This window comes from Patagioenas fasciata, chromosome 24 (genome assembly GCF_037038585.1).
Source record: "Patagioenas fasciata isolate bPatFas1 chromosome 24, bPatFas1.hap1, whole genome shotgun sequence".
NCBI classification, from domain to species: Eukaryota; Metazoa; Chordata; class Aves; order Columbiformes; family Columbidae; genus Patagioenas; species Patagioenas fasciata.
The window spans coordinates 5,000,609-5,018,051 of record NC_092543.1 but is presented as its reverse complement, the minus strand read 5'-3'; the positions used below and the strand labels follow the sequence as shown (position 1 = coordinate 5,018,051).

At 44.5% G+C, this 17,443-nt stretch overlaps 1 protein-coding gene across 3 annotated transcripts in view; it reads right to left on the bottom strand.

Annotated features, from left to right (window-relative positions):
• ZBTB44 (zinc finger and BTB domain containing 44) overlaps positions 1-16,384 on the bottom strand; it is a 36,712-nt gene extending 20,328 nt beyond the window's left edge. The window contains exon 1 of one of the 3 annotated variants that reach the window (XM_071798873.1): positions 16,121-16,384. The gene's annotated coding sequence lies outside the window, so the exon portion shown is untranslated. The remainder of the gene's footprint in view (positions 1-16,120) is intronic. The other 2 variants (XM_065855563.2, XM_065855565.2) reach the window with 2 other exon arrangements.
• Positions 16,385-17,443: the final 1,059 nt, after the last annotated feature.

Below are 17,443 nucleotides of genomic sequence, written 5' to 3'. Positions count from 1 at the left end.
GTAAACATAAAATAACAGTTGCCAATAGCTCTGCTTTGCTGCTGTACTGCAGGTACCGATTGCCTAAAGCTGCTTTTAATAAATAGTTTTGGACTAGGATGAGAAGTTATTGAAAATTCCATCCAAAACACACTGCATTATAAACCTCAAAGGAAAGTTTAAATCAAATACACACAAATTGATTTTATAGCTGTGATAAATAATACAACGAGGGTAACTTCTGAAAAATAAAACACTGCCTTCTTGGGGACTAATTCTTTCCTATGTGTGGGAGCAAATGCATGTTTTTGGTGCAAGCTTCCATGAAAAGTCTTCTGTGTTCCACATGACTCACACAATTAACATGATATAGAAATACCATCTCGGTAAAGTTCGTGGTTCAACATTCACAACATAATTGGCCCTGATTATTTTCAGGAGTCAGTCCGCTTCTTCACATCATCCTTCTCCTTTGCCTTACACGTATGCAAAAACACACCACGCTTGCAAACGGCTCATGTGGAGCTTCACAGATGCAAAGAGCACCACAAGTTTGGAACGACTTACCACAAATCTCACCAGTCTCAGCACATATTTCAACGGCAGCTGTCAGAGCCCACCTTGTTCTACAGACAATTTACACTTGGCTGCGTCTTGTTCCTACGATTTCACTTTTGATATTGCAAACCCTTTCAGACAGAGGAAAAATATCTATTTGAGAGAACGGATTAACTAACACTTAACAGTATACATAAAGTCTGAGTGAAACTATAAGGGCCATTTGGATTTAAAACGAAATTTCACGCTACTGCAGAGGAAAAAGTTAAGCACAAGCAAAACACTCCCTTCAGTGAAAGAAAACACATCGACCTCAAGAGGCTTTCTGAAGATCCAGACTGCTTGTTCTCTAGCATGAATCAAATGAAAAGCATATTTAATTGATCTCAGACCAAAACACTACAGCAAAATCTTGTAACAGCACTATTCTAAAATGGCCTTGGGATACCCTTCCCTCTCAATTCCCAGTTGCTGCAGCAATTCCTTGGCACATCAGAACTCCAGAAGTACTTCAGTTCAGCCACTGGCTACAAAAAGAATAATATATTTGCAAGGACTGTCCACAGTATATCTGGTATTTAGAACTAGTACCAATATATAATTGTAAACAGGGAGAAAAATCTAAGCAAGCAATACTCCCAATTTTTCTATGCCCAGAAGACTAAGCCACTTTCCCTCTGTTCATCTGAATGAGCAATGCTCAGCTCTCCAGTCTCCAAGAGCTCTGCTGCTCACCTCCTGCAAACCCTGCTCTGAACCACCCCTCGTCCTGCTTCCCCCTTCCATCCGCCTCTCCCCTCTTCTGCCTTCCTTTCCCCTTCTCCTTTCATCTTTTGCTTCCTTGACCTTGATCCGGTTACAGAATGTAAAATAAAACAACGGAAGCTGGTGATGTGCAATAAATCGATTTACATTTATTACAGGAGCAGCGTGCCTGCTGTGAATGTGGGATATTGCTCTGTTTAGTCACTTCTGTAAAATGATTTTCCCCCTCACTGCACCGACACCACCATTCAAACAAGTGGCTCCTGCGCGGGCTTCAGCGTGGACAAAGGATGTACACATATATATGCTATTTTCAGAAAAATCAAAAAGGGTCAGCTGAGGAGGGGGAACATTATCAGTTTTTTACAGTTAATGAGGTAGTAAAAACATAAAATATTTTTAGAAGGTAATTTAAACAATATGAAAATGCTTTCCACATGAAAAGAGGAGCACGCTAAAGCTCAGCCACCTTATAAAATGGTTCAATTCTCTTTGTTAATCTTTTAGTGGCATGGGGCACTTTTATGGTTTCACTAATCACGGTGACAAAAGAGAGTAAAGGGCTGCAACATTACAACTTCACCTCAAGTCATCACCATTTCAAAATGACACTTTGTCACGTCTTGTTACCAAGTATTAGATAGCCCATGACAGCAGTTTTTAGACCATAAGGTATAGGGTGCTGCATTCAGGAATTATTCAAGACCATAAACTGAATGTGTGTGAGGCCCTGGTGTAAATCAGATTGCTACAGTTATCTTCAGGGAAATTTATTTTTAACCCACAACACTTCTTGGGCACCATCCCACAAACAGCAACAGCAGCCCAGATACAGAAAAATCTTCTGTGGGGATAAATGTGTGACCTGGAAAGTCCTCAAGTGACTAAGCAGGAATGATGTACAGCTCCACCCTTCGCAGAAATATTAGTCTGATAACTTTGACAACACACCTCATCTCTAACTGCTCCTTCGACAGATAATAACTGGCTGTTGTGAGATAAAGGAGAAAAAACACCTTATCTCTATCAGTACCTCGGTGTATTACACAGGTACCAGCATTCCCTGCTCCCTCAAACTAACTGGTTAGTATAATTAAGTTTATAATTGAGTTACAACAACTACTCTTACTGTGTACTTAACTGCAAGTTTGCTACTTCTATTTCAGACCCGAAACACTTGCGTATCTAAACACGCATCTGTTTCCTCCAACACCAGCTGGCCTAGTAAAAGGGACTATCTCCCACTATAAATCTTGACAAAACTGCTGGCTGGAGCTGCCAAACATTTCTTGTCTCAAACGAATCAACAGCACTTTCTAAACTTGGTTTAAAACCGTATTTTAAGTCAGGTCAGTAAACCTAGTCTGAACTCAGCCCATCGCTGCCAAGCCTGAGGGTACATACGAAAAAGAGAAGGCAAACACAAGGTTTCTGTCCTCAAAATTGCGTCGCTGTGCAGTATTCACTTTGGTGTGCTGGAATTTGCGGAATGCAAACCTGTAACCTTTGGCTGCAGTGGGTGAGCAGAGCAGGGAAATGAACCATCCAGATACAAAACTTCGGTTCCCTCTAGGACAGCGGACTGCAAACTGCAAGCGCACAAAGGAGCCAGTGTTCAGTCAGCTACTTCACAAACACCGTTATGGTAAAACCTGAAATAGATGCCGGGCTGCCGTCTATAAATGGAGGCTGAGGCAATATTATACCCTGCAAAAAAACACACGAACATTCGGTTCTGGGGCTGACCTGAGTTTCTGTCTCTCGGTTCAGTAATCAGACTTGTATTCCCCAAACCATTCCCAGGGAAACACCCCGAAACACTGAAATTGCTCCTATGTTCATTTCCTCCCAGCTTGACAGTAGAGGACAATTTTCAGGCATTTTCTGCTTGAAAGAGTTTATGGGGGGCTTTTGTTCTTGGACAGTTCTCTGGGGAAGCTTCTGTCTATGAGATAAGTAACTCTGGAGAAGTCCACTTGGGAGCTTTAATGAATAACAACTTCACCCAGTAAGATGAATACTTGAAATACTATAATCCATCTATTTATTGTTAGCAGTAATATTCCCTCTCACAGTAGAAGGCATCTAAAAGAGTGTGTTGTGCTTTTCCTACGTACTCCAGAAGTACTGCAATTGATAAGGTCCTTTATTTTGTAAAACGTGGGGCTTTGGCACAACCACATTAGACAAAGTTCACATGCCAGAGCTTTTGAGGCCATTGACTCCATCTGCCATTACTGCTGCTCATAAAAAGAAATTTCTTAGCTTATTTGTATTCATGCACAACCTTGTACCTATGTTCACCATCTAATTTTTCTCTTTTTGCAAGAGCACTTTCCAATGATGCTACAGTGGCAAATTGCTTCACAAGCAGCCAGTTCTTCCTCTGAAATATTCCTGGCAAAGAGACTTTCCAAGAGGATTTTCTACATTTTAGGTTCAAACCACCAGAAGCTACTGCAGAAGGGTGGCAGGTAGCATTTCAGAACTGGAGCTGAGCTTCACAGAGGTGAATTCAAACACTATTAGGAAGCAGCTATGGTTCAAATGTGTAAGTGCACACAAATAACGCTAATTGTTCCAGGTCTGTGTAAACAGCCTACATAATTTTCAGATGAAAGATGAACTCTGTGCACCCAGGCCTTTAAGTGTTTAAATTTTATGACAATAAGCTCCCTTTAATCTTAGCTAAGTTCCTCTCCAGTGCTGAGGTTTACAAAGCAAAAGCACCGAGGCTGCAACTCTTCACAAAAGGCTGCTGAAAAGATCTGTACATTTGGAAATTCTGAGCTGTGCCAGGTCCACAATAACTTTCCTTGCTTGGTACCAACGAAGGTAAAGCTCTGCAGCATGGGGAAAAGAGGCAGGTGCAAAAACACACATTATTCCCTCACTGGAAGTTCTCCAGCAGACCAGGAATAGTATTTATATGCAAAGGAGAAAAGGCATCCAACAGTTCCTCCTCCAAAATAATTACTCAGCACCAAGGAAGGCCCAGTGTCCATGAAATACCCATTTCGTATTCCTAACATATCTCGTTTCCCCAAAAATTAAACCCTATAATACTAGAAAAGCTGTAACTATAACATGCCATGAAAAAGTATGTGTGAGGGCACAGTAAAGTCCTAGATAGCAGTTCCAGCACTGACTCACATTATCATTGCTATTGAAAACATTAATCTTTAATGTGGATAGGAAAAGAATGACTCAGATGATGGAAAAGTGAATTTGCGTGACGCAAATCTGGTACGTGCATTTTAAATCTGAAGAGCTGCCGAAAGCATTGAGACAAGTAGTGAGGTGCCAAAAACAGCAATTTATTCTATAAAATGGTTTTATTGTAAATTGAGATGGTAGGTCAGCTGCAACAGAATACTTCTGAAAGGATAAAATTAGAAAGCATTTACATACACATTTTAAGGGAAAGTTCAAGGTGCAATTTTTGCAGTAACAACAGATTTCTTTCCACTCACAAAGTGTACAGACAATCTTAGACTGGTTCGCATGCCTGGAACTTCAACTGAGTGTTGAATTTAGAGGGAGCTGACACCTCTCCCAGCCACTTACCACCCCTGTAACTTATCATTTGAAACTCACTGTTTTTGGCAACTGTGTCTTAATTGTTGTCTTTTTTTTAAGGAAAAAAAAGTTAATTAGATTGACTTCTTGAAGTGTTTTCCCATACAACAGATAGCAAAAGATACACCTATTCTGGCTTCGAGTTTTAACTGTTACTAGCATCAAGGTGTAAAACAATGTTTCTGCTGAATGTATCAAACTCAAGCTGTCCAGATGAGGTTTATTCAGTGGTGAGGAAACAGATAGGCACCAGGTATGAGGCTCATGAAGGAGTCCCCATTTCTGTGCAAATTCCTAAAAACAGTTACAAAAATTCTCTTCTCTCTCCTCAACTTTTGTCACAACAAGCCTGTGGCCAGCTCACCAAACTCGTTTAGTCATCCTCACTCATCACCTTGAAGTGGGTGAAATCTGGACTGCACAGAGCGTGCTCCTAGCCAGCACTCTCCAAAAACTCCAGCAGCGCGTCCCTCGGCTGCCAGGGCCCTCCTGGCACGCTGGGCAAGAAACGCGTCCACTTAGCACAGCTGTCTTGACTCAGAGCTGATCTGAACACAACTGAAGGGGCCTGTGAGAGAAGCCAAAGTATTTTGTTAGAGAACTTGGTAACAGCCTATTACCAAATCTCCTCTGCGGGGATGGATGGGGAAAGACACTGCTCTTGCAATCCACTTCTGCACATTCCTGTTACTTGATTTCGATTTTGTTCGCCAGAAGACGGACTGTACTGTAGCACAGGTTCTAGTTCCTCCTTGGGTTTGCAGAATTTTTTTTTTTTTTTTTACCGTGGATATTAAACACAAACAGCACATTACCTGCTGTTAGAGCAATACAGACCAAGAATAACTAAGAAACATTTGCTTAGTTCCAAATGTCTTCTTGTACTCATTCTAAAGTTCAAAAAGCGTATAGATTCCAAAGCGAGAAGACCCAAGTCTTCCTCATGCTCCAAGACTGCATCAGCAGATAAAGGCAGGATGTTTGCTGGATACATGAAAAAAACATCTGCTGTAATGAAAAAGACGGGAACATGTCTACTACGTTTATTTTACAATATTAAAACCAACATAAAACATATAGAGCTGTTGTTCTTGGATCAGGAGGTCATAACAAAGAAAAAGCTGTAAACCATTAATTAAACAACCACTAATTTTCAGGAGTTGCTGTTCCTACACATAATATGAAAAGCAACATGTCTTAGGGATCTTTGGTTTGTTTTCCCAATGAGTCATTTGCATGGAAATGAAGTCGGATGTAAAAATGCAGCAGTCAGGTTCTGACAGCGTGGCAGGAGATATTAGATAAAGAGAGCCTGGGTGAGGGCTGATAGGAACAAGTATTATATTACAGCCTAGAGGAGCGCACATTCGAGCCCCGCATACAGCAGAGGATGGAAACGCATACACCCAAACCAAGCCAGATCCACTGACAACAGTGCCTCCAAAAACCTTCAAAAACTTGCCCGTGATGGGATAGAACAAGACACAGAACTTACCACTTCGGGCCGACATATCTTCCAGCATGTCTTTCACACACTGTATCTGTTTGAAACCCCCAAGCATGTCCTGGAACTCAGAAAGGAACTTTTCCAACCCCAACATCTGGCAGAATTAAGAAGTCATCTGCCTGACCATAATAGATGACAGATGCCAAGGCCACATTCATTAACTTCAGCAGCCACGCACTTGCAGCAAGCTCTTGTACAGCTCTGGTTTGTCATTTCCTCATGAAAGTGACACTTCTGGATTTATTCTTGTCCCTTATCCCATATTTGTGGCCCACAGGAAGTGGCCTGAAAGGCTTTCTTCTGACTGATCTCAGATTGGCAAGAGAATTAAATCCTACAGTAAACCTTTCTTTTTAATTTCTGTTGCAGGAACTGCACACCACTTATGTCTCAGGCAAACGACAGACAAATCAGAGTTTTGGTCTCTGAAGCTGATGAATTCACAGCTGCCATGAGGCAGCTCTATAGCAAATAACCAATACACAGATATATCAGGAAATTATTAACTGAGGAAGTGTCACAGAGCTGGAACTCAAGTCATACATAGTGAAATTTAACCCATTCCCATTGGCTTCTGGGCAATGAAAATCAGTCTGCACCGCACTGTAAATAGCCATGAAGAAGCTGAGATGTGACAACAGCTTGTAACCAAAAAAGCTTGGGAAGCACTGACACCCAACGCAGAGCTCTGTACGTAGGCACTCAGTGTGCTGGATTAATACAGCAAGAAGATGAAAGCATAGCTACAACTCCTCCCCTAGATAAAACCTGGAGATTAAACATCACGTTGTAGGTGTGTAAAACATGTTACCACTCCTGTCATTAGAAGTCAATCAATCTAAAAATGTTTCCATTAGACACTGCTGTGATTACAAACATGCAAACTGATATTTTAGTTCTCAAGGAAAAGCTGCTAGTGTACCAGGAGAAGGGGCAGGACCGTTCAGAGATGGTCTCACTTTGTGGTACACACCTGCCAGAAAGCTTGGCAACATTAACACTGTGTTAGTTTTGTCTCTCAAATATTTAGTGCAGGAGCTTTGGTTATTTAAAAATACAGGGATGTTTTCATCTCACAAAGATACATGATTATAGGTATTTGTATACAACTGCAGAAATCTGGCTATATGAAAACAATCTGAAGAAAAGAAGCTGGAAGATTAAGAAAACAAACAGAAAATGGGATACCACCTGTGTTTACAGAAGCTAAAGTATGTCAAACTGACTTGATAATGTATTTTTCTGAAAAAAGGAAATCCCACATATGATGAGGACTTAATTAATATGTTTGACTAACTTGACCTATACGGTTACTGGTGAAAACAAGGAGGTGAACAGACAAACTGAAGGTGAGGAGCCAGATGAAGAGAAGTAATTCATGTGCTTGAAATAATAGGTTAAAGAATTTACCTGTGCAGTGCCATAAGGGCTTGTTTTAGCAATGATCTTCCGAGTGCCTCCGTAGAGACACTGGCTCAAAAAATGCTGACGAAAAGGTTAAGATGTACCGTCAGCACTATGCATAAAAACAAATGACTGAGAAGTGGAGCCCTAGGAACAGAACAAAATTCATGAGAAATCCAACAGTATGAAACTAAAACCTATTTATTATGTAATAGGGAGCTAGTAACACACTTGAGCTATAATCTGGAAGCTAATTAGTTAAAAGTGACTTTGGAGTAAGATCTCCATACTATTAAATCCAATTGAGCAGCTAACGGAAAGGCCCACAGAACAACCACACCATTTTAATCCTCGTTTTTCGGTCAGATGTCTGTCAACATCTATTTTTTTTGGTGTGTTTTTCTTCTCTGTGCATTTCTTCCTTAATGTGTCTGTAAAGTAAACTACACGTAGATCTTTTCAGAGCATCTGACTTACCCAGACAACGTTTCAGCTCGAAACATGCACCAGCTAGAACCGATAGGGCACACATTAAGTGCAGCAAGACACCTTTTAATCTCAGGATCTAATTAAAAGAAGAGATTACGATAATCAGGGCAGTACAGTAGCGCGTGCTGTATGTAAATTGTTGATCTGACACTACTGCTTATTTTTACGCAAGAGCCAGAAGACAAGATGTTTCTTGAAACCATTTACAGATAGACAAAGAAGATAGATGCAATTTTCTTAAAAGACTCTGTACCTTTCTACATAACTGAGGTTGACTGACTCCAACAAATTTTATGTTTGATGAACCAAGCTGCACTCTTAAATAAGATCTATCTGGGGAGAATTTAACACAGTAACTTTACACCATTCTGGTGCACAACGGGCAAAGAGATTCAGAATCGCAATCAGAATATTCTAGTTACTCTTTATTCCTAATGACACACAAGAAACTCCACATATTTTTTTCATAGCCTTCCCTCCCCTCCAAGTCTTGTTTTTCCCTAACCATGACAGAGTTTTTCAAGTTTTGGTGTGATCATCTGAAGTCAGCTCTTTCAGAGAACAGAATGTTACCATTCACAACTTCAAAGGCCCCAGATTTAACTTGTTGCCTTTTTGAAGCTGCAGTGCAAAGTATAAACCTTATGTGCCAAATATAGCTTTTCACAGGGTTGAATAAGCAAACTAGATAAACGCCACTTTCCCCAGCCACCAGCACTTTGAACTTTTCATTGTAGGAATTTCACATTAGTGTTCCCTATAACACATAAATGCAAATTTCCTGATAGAGCTCAAAACTGAGGCTCACTTAACAACATGAGCAGTAACTGCTTATAAAAAGGTCTTGTTATATATCGAGTTACATTTATTCTCATGATAAAAATTAATGTGCAGACTTCACCACTGAGATATTTCACAACAGATTCACTGCCCTACAATTTCTGTTTTCCACCAGTGCTCTGAAATAGCACATGACCGAACCATAAAACAGCTGGATTAACACTGGTTTGCCCCGAAAGCCCATGCTAGAGATGCCTGTGCCATTCATACATGAGCAAATCTCTGGTTTGGGAGGCTTTTTGGGGTTTGATTTTATTTTTTCACTAGAGTAAAAGCAACAGGTGAATTCATTTTGTCCTCTTCGCATCCTCATGTAGGCAATCCCCACAGAGCGTAATTACATTATACTGAATAGACTGATATGTTACATCCCCGAGGCGCACATTCAAATTTAACCACTCTTTCCATAACAGTGTTCATGCATAATTTTCAGGTGATCTTAATACGTTCTTTACACTTTTGGTCCATGCAAATTCACATTAAATTTTTTTCCCAAAGTTCTCAGGGTAGACAAGCCATTACATGGCTGTTTCCCACTCTGCATAATAAAAAGCAAGGCTTCGCTTTTAGAGTCTCTGGTATTTAACAGCAGTACAAATGACCAACACAAACCAAACAAAAAATACAAGTTGAACACTAAATTCTTCTAAGTACTGCAAATTTGCCAAAAAATATCCATAAAGTACTTTTACTTATCACACGACAGCAACCTTCTTGTTTCAGCTAATTGTAGAGAGCTATTTTTTCTCGTTTTACCATGGCTACCCAAAACATGTCAGTCTTCACTTGCACAAGTCCTGCAAGCCCATCGACACGAACCTGAGAAAAATAGACATCAAAAAGACTACTCAAACTAACCTCACAAATTAGTAACAAAACCAAAACTCTCCAAGCCCTTTTTGTGAAAGAAATACCAAGAAAAATGGCATGGGTTTTTGTATCTGCATACCAAAATTATTCTAGTAGCATTTCTTGGTAGCACTACTGTATTAAATTCATTAAAGAGTCAAAAGGCAAAAAAAAAAACCAAAAACAAACTATCTGCGCTTCCTCACACACTATTTACAGAATAGTGCCAAGTCCTACTACATCTTTGAAGAGAAACAAAGGCACACACCATGTGTTTTGGGGCAGAACAGGGCAAATTTCAGAGATGACAGTAAGCGATGGCACAGTGAAAATCGTGCTTGGAAAACAAATTATTTCTTCATTTCCTCCAAGATTAAGAATCAGGGCCTAACGGGGTGTGTTACACTCAGGAGCGGCCCAAAGGGAAGAATCCCTCCCCTCCACTCTCACCCCCAAGACGTGCTTCCCATCTTACAGTGCACGAGGCTTTAATTTTTGTCACTTAGAAGTGACATACACGTCTCTTGATTTTACAGAAACAAATGACTGTAACTGCGTATCACAATCATCAGGTTTGTGACAGCCAAATTTGGCTAAGTGCTGGCTTTTACTAGTTCTGAACAAAGCTCACCTGTCAGCCAGTTTGTTGTTTGAAGTATTCCGGTTTATTACCAAAAAAAATGACAGCTTTCCTTGTCTCATCTTTATTCCAGATTAGCAAGGAAGCATTATACATTAGTGAAGTCCATGTCAACTGCAATAAATGAATTTTTCTGAAGTCCAATGCAAATCTTTAAAGCACACTAGCCCCCATTAACACCCGAAGCACTGGAAGCCCGTGCTGACAAGAAACATCATGGAAAAACCTGTGTAAAAGAGCAAGGGGAGAGATCAAGGGAGAGTCACACATGGTGCGCAATCTGAAGAGGCGAGAAGGCTTTGCTAATCCAGACAGTGTGGACCAGGGCCAGCTAGTCAAGGTGTCACAGACACATAAACAAGCAGCCACCTTTCCAAAGGAAGCCGCTGTAAAGAATCCTGAACAAGTTGAAGCAAGGCAGGAATGTGGTTGTGTCATCACCCTTTTAGCACTATGTGTGCCCTTTATTTTCCTAATGACTCATTTATGCAGATAAATGCCTAAAAGGAGTTCTTCTTGGCCCCAAAAACTAAAAGTCCTGGTATTTACCCAAAAATCACGCTATCAGGAGAGCAGCAACTATGCAGGCTTTCTAACTTTCCTCCCTTGTATGGCCAAACCTCAACTGGCAGAACCACATCCATGGATGGGGCTGGGTGTAAGGAGAGTTTTGTGGGGTTTTTTTAAACCTTCAGCATCTGTACTAACATTTCACAGAAACTTCTCAGAGTAGGTCTTTCTTAATGGGGCTATTTATCCACTTTAAAACAAACAAACAACAACAAAAAACCACAAGATGCTGAGAGAAAACCGTAGGAACTGTCAGACCTGCAGGGCCACAACACCACGTAAATAACTAGTGGGTTAAGAGACAAGTAGGTCCCACGGTAGGGACAGTTATTTCCAAACCCACTAGTGACTTTTAGGGCTCTTGGGTCTCCATAGGACTCAGTATCTTCATGCTGCCAAAACCTTCCAAAAGACTTAACCTGGGCAAGTACTCACCCTAATTGCAGTTTCTCCATAAAGTAACATTTAAATACAAAATGCCATCTGTGGCTAGATTTATAAACTAAGATCTTTGTCAGTGTCTGTAACTGTATTTCCACTAAAACAGCTCTCTCTACAATTACAATGTTTATTTGTACTTCTGAATATAAAACATTACACACAGTAAATGTTTATAATGTTATCACAGATGAGCTACAAAGTAGCCCTTTATTAGAAAGCATCTCTTCATGCTCTGAAAAAACTGCCTTTTTTCGAGCCTTCTTGGGTAAAGCACGTAAATAAACTCTGTGGTCAAATCACCTCAAAACAATACAGCAAAACTCAAACAAAAAAAAGTGATGCAGAACAGCCTCCACAAACAGATGTACTAAATAGATGGGGACAATATAGCGTGTAAAAGAAAAAAAAAAATAAAATAAATGCACCAAGGAACGATCATTGCCCTGTCTATTTGTGCTCTTCCACCTTTCCCCTAATTATTTACCCCTGGCCACTCTTGCAGGCCACATGCTGAGCTCAATGCACATTTTGCAGCCCTTATTATCCCATCGTTCAACCTGTTCATGTCAAATAATTACTTCCCCAGCTCTAAATTGGAACATATTAAAAACACGCTATCTACAAATAATGCACAGTAAAGTGACTTCTTTAACTTGATGAAACAGAATGTAAGAATTAAATGAAATGCCACATGGTTACAATTCCTCTCTTCCCATCTGTAAGCACAAATGCCATTTTATTGGGTTTGCAGTTCATTCCCCATCACCACCATTTCATTTAGGCACCTTTTACAAAGCAGTACTAGACATTTGTTTTCATCCAGTGAAACCATTAGAAGAATCAATTTGATCTCCAAGGCAAGTTAAGAGTAATGGACTCCTATGTTTACTTAGCAATAAGTACACAATGATTTAATTAGATCTATATGCTCTAAACTGCATCTTTCAAGGCAACAGCAGCAGTCACGAAGACAGTGAGGCATTTCAACTTACATAAATCAATGTTTTCAGTATTTTTTTTCTGCAAACCACCTACTTCCATATCGAAACACTATTGCAGGTAGAGGTGCATCTCCCACCCACCTCTGCTCCTGCAACCTCGCACTTTTTCAAAGAAACAAGCAGTTCAGTTGCTGCCCCTTTTCAGCCACACACGATTCCAAGATTGATGTCGTATTTCAAGCGACAGACTGTGAACGCGCTCTGCAACCGTAGCATTTAATTTAGAAGTCAGCACTCGACACATTGAAGTATTTGGAATTTCTGAAGTCTGGCTGTCTGCACAGTTGCATAATTTGAGCAGGGATAACCTACTTATAATCAGGCGAGATAGAAGAATGTCAACAAACAATCCCTTCTACGTCAAGGGACATCTCCTTCCTTGTCACGTGCCAACAAGAGCATCACTGCTTTGTCACAGTTTGACTTTCTTCTTGTTTAAGCTAGTGGATTACAACACCTAAAAGGATCGAAGGTACACGTATCGCCAGATCTTCCCACAAGAAGAAACTCAAACATTCTCAAAGCCCATTGAAAAATAAGTTTACCAAATGTAATAGACAATACCAGTGAAACGCCAGATGTGAAGCAACCAATACAAGCACAAAGTACCCGAGACCACCTCCTTATCAGTGACAACTCACACAAATACCATTCACCTCACAGCATCACACATTCATTCACAAGAAGGAAATAAAAATAAAAAGCCCCTTTCCACCAAGTCAGGGGATACCATAAAAAATAATGTTTGGACACTGGTGCAGCTTCACACAGAGGGGAAGAGCTGTATTTGTTTTTGATCCTCTTAGCAAGGAGCTGACCAGACCCTCTTAACAGCACACACTTGCTATAGACACCAAAACACAAACCCACCTCTTTTAAAAGTTGTCAGAGTTTACGATTAACCTCCTGTTGCAATAACCATGGCAAGGATTCAGTTTCACTTGCTGACTACTTCTCCTACGTACTGCAGAAGAAATACATAAGGACACTCCCCCACTTCCAAACCTCACAGTCACAAAAAGAGAAATTGTTTCACGCTGTAAACAAAAGCAGCGCGGAGCCTTCTGTGTGGGAAAGAGAGCACAATCCTCCCTCCTGACAAGTCAGCATCCGCGCAACGTCCACGTGGGGAGACTAAAGTAGGGCTGGAAATTCCCTTCCCCTGGAAAGGGACTGGAGTGTTCACACCAATTAAAGTTTCGGATTAAAAACAGCTGTTTAAACAGAAGTAGTCCCTGGGGAGAGACACTTAGAGCATTGTAACTGGTTTCTGGTATAAACAGTTTTACATCAATGGAGGAATTTAGACTGGTAGAGCTGTGTCTAAGCCAACAGGTTCACACTTGTTCAGCTCCATCTCCTTAAATAGATGCACTTCAACCCAGGCAAGGTCTCCAGGTGCATCACACCTTGGATCTGCATTATATGTAGAGCCATGCCGCCATAACATACCTCACCAGCAGGAGAAAAGCACATTGCACTTGAACACCCTAAAAACCTCCTGGACACCTGTCTGTGACCCACCTGAACTAAAGCAGTTCCCACTCAGTGCCACCTCTCAAGGCCCACAGTGCAGAGCTGCGGGTGTGCCCACACATGATAAACAACATGTCACCTTGTCTACAAAAAACACACAGCTAGAACCCGGGGATCAACTCGGGGTGGACTGGGTGACCTCCACTTAAATAACAGCTAAGTGTGCTAGACACCCCAAGGACAAATAAAACAAAAATTAGAAAAGGGGTAAAGGAAAATCCTCATATCAAGCAGAAGCACAGAGAGAAAGTGCGCTGAACAGGTAACTGGGAAACCTGAGAAATTTGCCACGTGGGTATGGAAAACCCAGGACTTCACATGAGGAAAACTATTAAAGGAAGAGACTTCTAGAAACCTGCAGAATAGATCCCAGGCTGGACATATTACATACAGGCCCAGAAAAGAGAAACTGAATGTATTTCTGACCTGCGGTTTCCAGCTTGGGATCTGCAGAGACCTAGAAGTACACAGGCTACTTCTTTGTGCTCTGGTGGGCTGCTCAGAACAGAAAAACCAAAAGTCAAAGCAAGAAACAAGGTAGATCTAACCTGTATCACACTGCAATCTCAGCAGGGCACATGAAGAAAAATGACTGAAAGTCTCTGTCATGAAAGATGTAGCAGGCAGCAACGAAGCGCAGCCGACAAGAGATAAGAAATGGGTAAGAAAGGGTGACCTCTCTGGCACGTGCAGCAGGGAAGCACCACGGTCTGGAGGCAGGCACCGAAACACCTGCCGCTGGGCATCTGTGGGAACATGCAGGACACGAAAGGACAAACAGTGGAAACCTGTGGCCTGGAAGCGTGCAGGAAAAACACCTGTGTGCATCCCCAAGGCTGCGGGTGAAACGCTGCCTGTGCCTTCCCTGATGTGCGCAAACAAGCACAGCGCGGGACACACCACCTTTTGGGAGGCAGTCAGGAGGAAAACCCACGTGCGTGTAAATATATATATATATATATATATATATATATATCTGTAGGATGCAACAGACCGTCCCTCATCAGTGGGCAGAACAAGCTCCACAGCACAAACAAGGGATGGGCTGGAAGAGCTGTCCCTTAGGCTTTGGTGGATGGTATCTGCATGTCTATTTGGGTGGAAAAAGAAAATAAAACACCAAACTTTTCAGCTTTACGTGGAGAGGCAGAAGTCTCCTGGGGTGTACGCATTTAACAAGCTGCGGTGGTCAAGCGTAGAGCACACCTGTGTGCGGAAAAAGAAGTCCAGCAGATTCTGGAAGGCAGCGGTACCCTTGTCCTGTGTGTAGGAAAGGACGCAACAGGCTCTTGGCAAGCAAGCTGCAGACTATACCCTCCTCAGCATCTGCCAGTGTTTATGTTTGCATATAGGAAAATAACCCCAGATACATGGAAGGGGAGCAGAGAAACAGATCTTGGCAGATGAGAACGAGGATCGCGCGTGGACGTGGGTGCAGAGGCAGTGCAGCAGACCCTGGTAGATGGACGGTGACAAATACACAGAAAGGGGTGTCGTAGGAAAAAAAAAAAAATAGAAATAAAAATAACAACAAAGGGGCAGCCAGTGGGGATCCCTGCTTCCCTCCCGCCAGCCCTTAGCGGGAAAGGCAGGCAGCGGGAATCCCGCTGGGATGGAGAGACGACACAATCCTTGCCCCCCCAAAAAGAAACTACACGTTTGCCTGTGCAAACACCGCGGAAAACGGCGGGGCATGGAGAGAACAAACCCCTCCGGAACGCGGAACCCGCCCGGGGGTGACACGGCCCCTCACGGAGGGACACACACGTGTGCGCGGAGGAAGTGCTACCCCCCACCCCCCGGGGACACCGGTCACACACACACAGCCCCCCCACGGGAAACACGCGTGCACGGCGCGGTGGGGCGGGCAGACGGGGACGGACCCGCCCCCCCGCCCCTGAGGGAACCAACAGCCGCCCCCCACCCCCCCCGCCCCAAGGCCCGGCCGCGCTCCCCCGTTACCTGCGGGTCGGTGGAGGCCCGGGTGTGCGCGGGGAGGCCGAGCCCCCCTATCTGTGGCCGCGCCGGGGCCCCGCCTGGGCCATGACGGTGAACCGGGATGCGGCGGAGGCTGAGGAGGATGAGGAGGATGAAGAGGCCGCCGCCGCCTCCCCCTCAGGCGGCCGCGCGGGAGGGGGAGGGGGCGCGCGCGCGAGTGCACCCCCCCCGCGAGGGGCGTGCGCGTGGGTGCGCGTGGACGCGGCGGCGCGCGCTGCAAACCGGGCGGGGGCGGCGGGGGGGGGGGGGGAGGGGGGAAGAGATCCCCGCGGGTCCGAGCTCCCGCGCGCCGCGCCGCCCGGGCACTTTGTTTGTGTCCCACAATGCACCGCGGCGGGGCGGTGGGGGCGGGCGGGCTGCGCGTGCGCAGGGCGGGAGCGGCCCGGGACCGGCACCCCGCGGCGGGCAGCGCTGCGCACGGGCGTTCCGGGCCGGGCACGGGCCCACCGCCCCCCGCCCGCACCCAGCGGCCAGGACCGGGCGTCCCAACCGCCTCGGTGCCTTGGTGTGTGCTCCCCCGGGGCCAGGACCGTGCATCTCACCGCACACGGGGCGCTCCGGTGCACGCACAGCACCGTGCGCAGTGTGCATCGCCGCTCACTGACCACATTGCACGCACCCCCGGGGCTCAGAACCGTGTACACCGTGCGTTGCGCCGAGCAGGGGGTGCTCCGGTGCATGCACAGCACCGTGCACTGTGCACCCCTCACCCAGCACATTGCACGCACGCCTGGGGCCCAGGGCCGTGCACACCGTGCATCCCAGCCCTGCCGGTGCTCCAGTATGTGCACCGCAGGGGCCAGCACCGTGCATCGCACCGAGCACGGGCTGCTCTGGTGCACGCACAAGACCGTGCACGTTGTGCATGGCTCCTCACTGAGCACGTTGCATGCACCTCCGGGCTCAGGACCGCGCACACGGTGCGTGGCTCCGAGCAGCCGGCGCTCCGGTGCATGCACAGCACCGTGCGCAGTGTGCATAGCGCCTCACCGAGCACATTGCATGCACCCCTGGAGCCCAGGACCGTGCACACCGTGCATCCCAACCCTCCCGGTGCTCCGGTGTGCAGCCTCGGGCCCAGGACCGTGCATCTCACTGAGCATGAGGTGCTCCAGTGCATGCACAGCACCGTGCACTGTGCACAGCTCCCCACCCAGCATGTTGCACGCACCCCCTTGGCCCAGAACAGTGCACACTGTGCACCCCAACTCTCCCAGTGCTCCGGTGTGTGCATCCCCTGGGCCCAAGTCCCTTTAAACCGCCCTCCAGCTTGCATCCATCCCAATT